At 41.9% G+C, this 6,528-nt stretch overlaps 1 pseudogene; it reads right to left on the reverse strand.

The window, feature by feature from the left end:
* Positions 1-2,508: 2,508 nt before the first annotated feature.
* On the reverse strand, positions 2,509-5,385 carry LOC108729650 (putative nuclease HARBI1; annotated as a pseudogene).
* Between the last annotated feature and the right edge of the window lie 1,143 nt (positions 5,386-6,528).

A 6,528-nucleotide genomic window follows, 5' to 3' on the forward strand; every position in this document is an offset into this window, starting at 1 on the left:
ACGTGTCGCGACACGTTCGCAATTCTTGGAAATAGGGGGAGGCTATCCCCTCTTCGATTTCAGACCATGTATTATACATATATCACAATTTACGTGGATGCGATCAGTCTTGCGATATCCGCTTGTAAGAACGGTTAAAAAATGTTCTCCACCAAAGAAAGCAGCGCATCGTACGATGGAATGTAACGCGTAAGTTTCATTCTATATACAAAAAAACGTTTTTTTCAACATTATTTACAACGTAATTGCATTACACAGCATGAAGCGTCGCGCGGTGCGCTTACTGAGCAGACGTTACGACTTGACGGCTACAGGCTACAAGTATTTGGAAATTAGCATCAACGTTGGCCCACCGAGTTACGTGGAAATCGCTCTGGGAGATCATCGCGGACACGAACTGTCGCTGTCTCTCGAAACGTGGAAAGGCTTCTACGAGCAGCAATGGAATATCAACAAAATGCTTCGAAATGAATACAAGGACAATTTTATAAGCGTTGGACCGCTAACGATCAGTGTTTGCACGCTGAGCGACGTTACGCTCGTACGTCTCGATTCTTCATCCGTACGCATAACGATGACCGAAACGACGCTACATCGTATGTTCGAGTTTGACGGGTGCATCGATGTAACGTTCGAACGATTAGCCAGACTCATCGATACGGTCGATATCAAGTATACGCGATTCTCCGATATCTCGTCCGAGAACGCTATACGCGATAGTGGCGTCTTCAACGGGCACGAACTCGTCGATTGCGAGCTATTAGCTTTAGTTTTTAATACATATGAAAAAAAATGATGTAATAAGATGTGAATAAAAATAAATTCGTTCGCATTACTATGTACTTTCTTTACTTCCCATCCGTCATATCCTATGCCTCGACGCGTTATCGCATTCCGTTTAGATAAACAGCATCAATCTGCGCTTCTCTTATCGTGTCGCGAATCGTGTATGCACCCTTAGAAACCCTTCCAGCGATATAGAACTATAAGTAAAACAATATTTATTTATTGTAGAATCGTTTGATCCGTAGCAACAAAAATTTACAACATCAACGCGTGACACTAAAACTGCAAACCAAAAAAAAAGAGAAAATTCTGTCTAGACAATATTGGTTAATAGATACAGTCTGGACGTGGATTCACAACAATAAGCACGTTTCAAACTCATAAAAATCGATCTAAATATCAAGGGACGTTTTCTCTCGTCGACAACAGGAAGTTAATAAAAACACTTTGGGTTTGAATCGTTTTAAGAATTTGAAACGTGCTTGTTGTCATGTATCATCTGTAAAAAAAATATGCTTGGTAGCTTCGCTGCAGCGAAGGACGCTTCCCAGCGTCAGTATTCGTTTGATCTTGTTCTCGCGCACGAGGAAAAGTATTCGACGTGAGTGAATATTCTGCCAAAATATTCTGCCATTTTCCGCGTTAATGGTGGAATATTTTTGCGCGTGCAGTGAGTGCATAAGTGTTGTGTGTTTTTAGAATATATAATTCCGACAAGCCTCCAATAAAACGACAAAAGCCTGAAGAGGAGAAAGAGGAGGACATTCTCCTTGCCGAGAACGTCCTCGGCGAGGAGAATGTTCCCGACGAGCCTCTAACGAAGCGACAAAAGACTGGGGAAGAAGAGGAGGACATCCTCCTTGCCGAGAACGTTCTCGGCGAGGAAAATGTTCTCGATGAGCCTCCAACGAAGCGACAAAAGACTGGGGAAGAAGAGGAGGACATCCTCCTTGCCGAGAACGTTCTCGGCGAGGAGAATGTTCTCGACGAAGAGAACATCGTCCTCGGCGAGGAGGAGGAGGAGGATGAGGATGACATCCTCATTATCGATAGGGATGAGGATAGTGGCGAAGATGATGAGGTCGTCAATGTGGATGGCGACTTCGTCAATTTTGGAAACATAAGCGCCGAGGAGTACATTGAATATATGACCTCCTCCACATAGAAAACGAGGAAGAATTATTTACCTTCCTCGAAGAGCGGGTGGAGGAGGTGGAGGAATAGGAGGGAGACAATGAAGAAGAGGAGGAGGAGGAGGAGGAGGAGGGGGAAGAGGAGGAGGAGGAGAAGGAGGAGGAGGAGGAGGACGACGATGAGGAGAAGAATGAAGAGGAGGAGAAGGTGGAGGATGAAGAAGAGAGGGAGGAGACGGAGGAGGTAAATACAAAAATCTTTTTGTATTTACCTTACTACAATTTTTTTCTAAAAAATATCAGCGCTTCTTGGTTTTCTTTGTCCGCGTTACCACATAATATCCTGACGAATTTTTTGGGGTGGGTACGGGGGTGATAGTGGTGAAAAAAACACATCATAAAAATGAAAAAAAGGGGTCCTAAGTAAACAGCGGTACCGGCGACCCTGGTACCTTCCCCGCGCCCCGTTCCCGCTCGCCTAATGACGTCATACCCCCACCTCCGAAGAATCCCGCGCTCCGTTTCCCCTCGCCTCCGAGTACCCCCCGCGCCCCGCATTCCCCTCTAGCTCCATGGGTTAGAACCCGCCCTATACCCCTACTCGAGTAGACGAATGCAAAGAATTAAACTCTGTTTGCTGAGGTGTTAAGTGACCATTGTCTCGAAATGGTGGAATAAGCCATGGTAACGACGGATATGCGGAATCACCAAGTACAAATGTATCATTAGGAAATAGTATTTCTTTATCTTCACTCGCTATTTCGTACAAAGTCGACCTTCTCAATACATGAGCATAATGCAAGGATCCAGGTTCGTAAACCGCATATCAGAGTCGATGACAGCTTGTAAGTGAATGGAAAAAATTTTTTTACGGTTACAGTATGGTATCTCATTTACCAAAGGTTTCTGAATACGGATGTAGATACAATCAATCGCTCTTAAAACATGTGGAATCCCTTTTTTTTTTAATCCTGTGCATACTGTCGAAGTGTTATGCTGTTGTGGCCATCTAATCACATCATCTGATTTAGTTAAAATCCAAGCGATTACACGACGTATAATACGGAATACAGAGGAGATAGAAATATCAAATCGATCTGATATTGTTCTTATCGGCTTTGTATTAATCATAAACCACAAGAATATTAATATACATACTCAGCTTTGCTGAAATCGATTTGCTCCCGTACAAATGATTTGGCATAAACACAGATGTTTCAAATTCAGCTGTAATAGAATAATTAGTGTAACGTCCGGTGCGCCTACAGCATAGCGCCCCATCCTTCACAAGTATAGCACGAGGCACGGAGTATAGCGCGAGAACATAGTACGCGTTAACTACAATTAGGTAGAACTATAGGCCGTGCCACCGAAACCGTTGCGACCAAACGCCACGCGTAATGCGCCTGCCAAACAAAAGAACCACTAAAGAAATACATTTCCTCGCGCAAATAACATCACCATAGATAACGGAAAACTTAATAAATAACGCTAAGATTATCGCAAACTCAAATAATCGCCTCGCGAGACAAAATCGCATGCCACACCCAAAACGCATCCAAATGCAATGCGAAACGCATCTAACCATCGTAAAAACATCCTGCAATACGAAGAAGACCACCAAGACAGAATTCAGAAGGGCGTAATTAAGAAAAAGCCTTAAAACAAACACGGGAGATCCACGCACGCCGCAACAAAGGAATCGCTGCAACGTCGAAAGCCTATAACGAAAAAACAGTCGCAACAAACAAATGCAAGTTTTACCGCGACAAACTGCGAAAAGCGACGACCAAGCACATCAAAACGAGCACCGCGATCCCTACAATTGGGCACAGAATGCCGCATCTAAACTAAAGAAAATCGGGTGATCGAAAGCGTAATTACAAAATTATCGTTATAGAATATTCTCGAACATTCTAGAACATTCTAGAAGATTTGTGATTAACAAAGGAAGAGATACCCCCTTTATCACGAGGGGTCACAAAACAATAATATATTATATAAGCAAAGCGTTCACAGACTCATCATCCCTCATTTTTCCGAATCCTCTCGTTACGGTAAGACTACCAAGGACTTACGTTGAGCGCAAGCAAATCTCCATCTTTCTACCAGTAAAAAATACCAGTAAGAACACTCGCTTCCTCCAATCTTGACGTGCGCTTTTTAATTGAGCGTCGATAGATTAGGAAAACTTCCTGTGGAAACTCAAACGAGCGCCTTTCACGGCGTCAAGGTCTCCACATCCACGTTCTAACAAAATTCTATTCGCGAAATCGCAGATGCCAAAAACTAAACGGCCAAGGGGAAAACGAGGAGGGTGGCGCGTCTATCGAAAGGCCCTAAAAAGGTCCTTAGTCGCCAACGGAGAATTCGACCCCGCGGACTATTGGAGGGCGGACGACGGAACTAAAAAACGAGAAGAAACGGGAACTCCCGCAAAAGTCGCAACCCCACCAGCGTCCACCGATCACGCCTCGGGCGCGCGTACCCCAATCAACAAGCCTACTAAGGTACCGCCACCTCCACCAATCCGATCGCCTCCGCACGTGGCACCAACTCGAAAGCCTCAGTTGATAACAAGCATTAAGGTCTCTCCACGTATTGTTACTAACCAAACGTGTAAAATAAATATAAAAATAGTTAAACCTTATCACATAATAATTATATTATTACCCCTTCCAGTATCCTCTCATGAAGGAAACAGAGAGCGTAGATAAAGCGAATTAAGTGATGATACGCTCAAGCGAGAGATCAAGTTATCTCAACATTCGCAGAACTCCTAAAGATCTGACGATTCCTCTAAACTCTCTATTATTTTTTTCTTCCCGTATGAGGTACACGAAGGCGGCGTGAAACGTGCAAATTTAAAACATAAAACTAAGATTCTTATAAATCATACTAAAATCATGCCTATAGCCAAGGTACTGGTGACAGCAGCCTGCCCGAGAGTAAAAACTCGCCAAAACAAACTCAGCAGAAGCCAAGGCTTCGCCCCGCTCCGCGTTCGCGCTCCGCCGAAACATGTCGCGTCTCGTAACCGCGAACAAAACGCGAATCAGGACGTGACATTAGTAAGATATATAAGATCAATTATATTTATCTTTAAAAGTAAATAAATATCGAATATAAGAGTGGAAAATTTACTACTACTATTTATGTAAATGTACATAATTACCAATAAGTCGAAATACTGTTTGTTTTGACAATCGCAAGTGTTCCTTAAATTCCTGTTCTGTCCAAGATTCCACAACTTCTAAAAACTGTTCCACACGATGTCGTTTACACACACAAAATAAATGTTGTATTAGCGGTAAATATAATGTAACCATCTCCATCTTCATATAAATTATCGTCTGTTGTAGTGCTGTCCACTTCGCAATAAGTGCTTGTAGAACTGGAGCTATTGCTAAGCTGTGTTGTTGTTTCTATCATACAAAATATAGCCTTTCGTTTCCACATCTACATGATTATTATATCGATTTACATAAAATTACCAATCATTTTTTTATGTTAAGTAATATTATACTTACTGTGACATTTATCAAAATTATTTGTTTCGGTTTTTTAAAGTTCTTCTTACTTGTCCAAGAATAGTGAGGAGACATACGGCCAAAAAATTTGTTATAATTGATTGTAAGCCATCTGTAGGGACTTTATCGAAACACATGTGTTCCAAGCAGCACCCTGACACTGTGTAACACTGTGTCACAATTTGTGTCATAGGTGGAAAGCACCCTATGTCGTTTTAGAGACGTCGTTTAGAAAACGAAGTAGTAGTGAATCGGTTTGGTTGGTCTTTTCGTAGCCAAGTAATAGCATGGAGGGAGAATTTCTGACAGAACTGTGATATGAATTATTAATTATATATTGAACTATCTCCACTTTATCCGACCACGACTCTTGATCGTCTACTAATTTTCGCATTGACGATTTCAAAAACTGATTCACACGTTCACACATTCCATTGGCCCAGGGGGCGGCCACCGCTATAAGACGATGCTTAATATTCCGCTTACTTATAAATTCATGAGAGGTGAACGCAGTACCTCTGTCGGAGACTAATTCAACTGGGTTTCCAAAAATATTAAAGATACTAGACAATTTAGCAATGGTCTCCTTAGCTGGTTGATTTGACGAGGAGCAACCAAGTAAATCTTGTAAAAGAATCTATTAAAATTAGGATATGTTTATAGACCCAGATTCTCTCAATGGACCAAAGTGGTCGATATGCACTGTGTGCATCGGAACTTTAGGTAAAGGGGATAACTGTATTAACCCTGTATCGACACTGTGGGATTTTTAAGGCGTAATTGATATTTTGATTGTAAATTAAAAAAAAACGGATATGTGACCAGATCGCGTTCTAAGATAACTTGATAACATTGTATGTAAGAGGCCATTACTAAGCAATTGTTAATATTTTGCGGTCACGATTGTTACGAGTATATTCGTGTTATGTGTTCGAATGTACGTTACAGATCGCTCACGAATTTAACTCGTGCTCTCATCCTAACATTGCCGTACGGGATAGTTTTGATTTAAAACAGCTGGTCCTTAATGTGTTAATTGTTGTGTTGCTAAAAATAAGTTATGTCTGTGCTCTCAATGA

The sequence above is a fragment of the Mycetomoellerius zeteki genome, unplaced genomic scaffold (assembly GCF_001594055.1).
Source record: "Mycetomoellerius zeteki isolate Tzet28-1 unplaced genomic scaffold, Tzet1.0 scaffold789, whole genome shotgun sequence".
Classification (NCBI taxonomy): Eukaryota; Metazoa; Arthropoda; class Insecta; order Hymenoptera; family Formicidae; genus Mycetomoellerius; species Mycetomoellerius zeteki.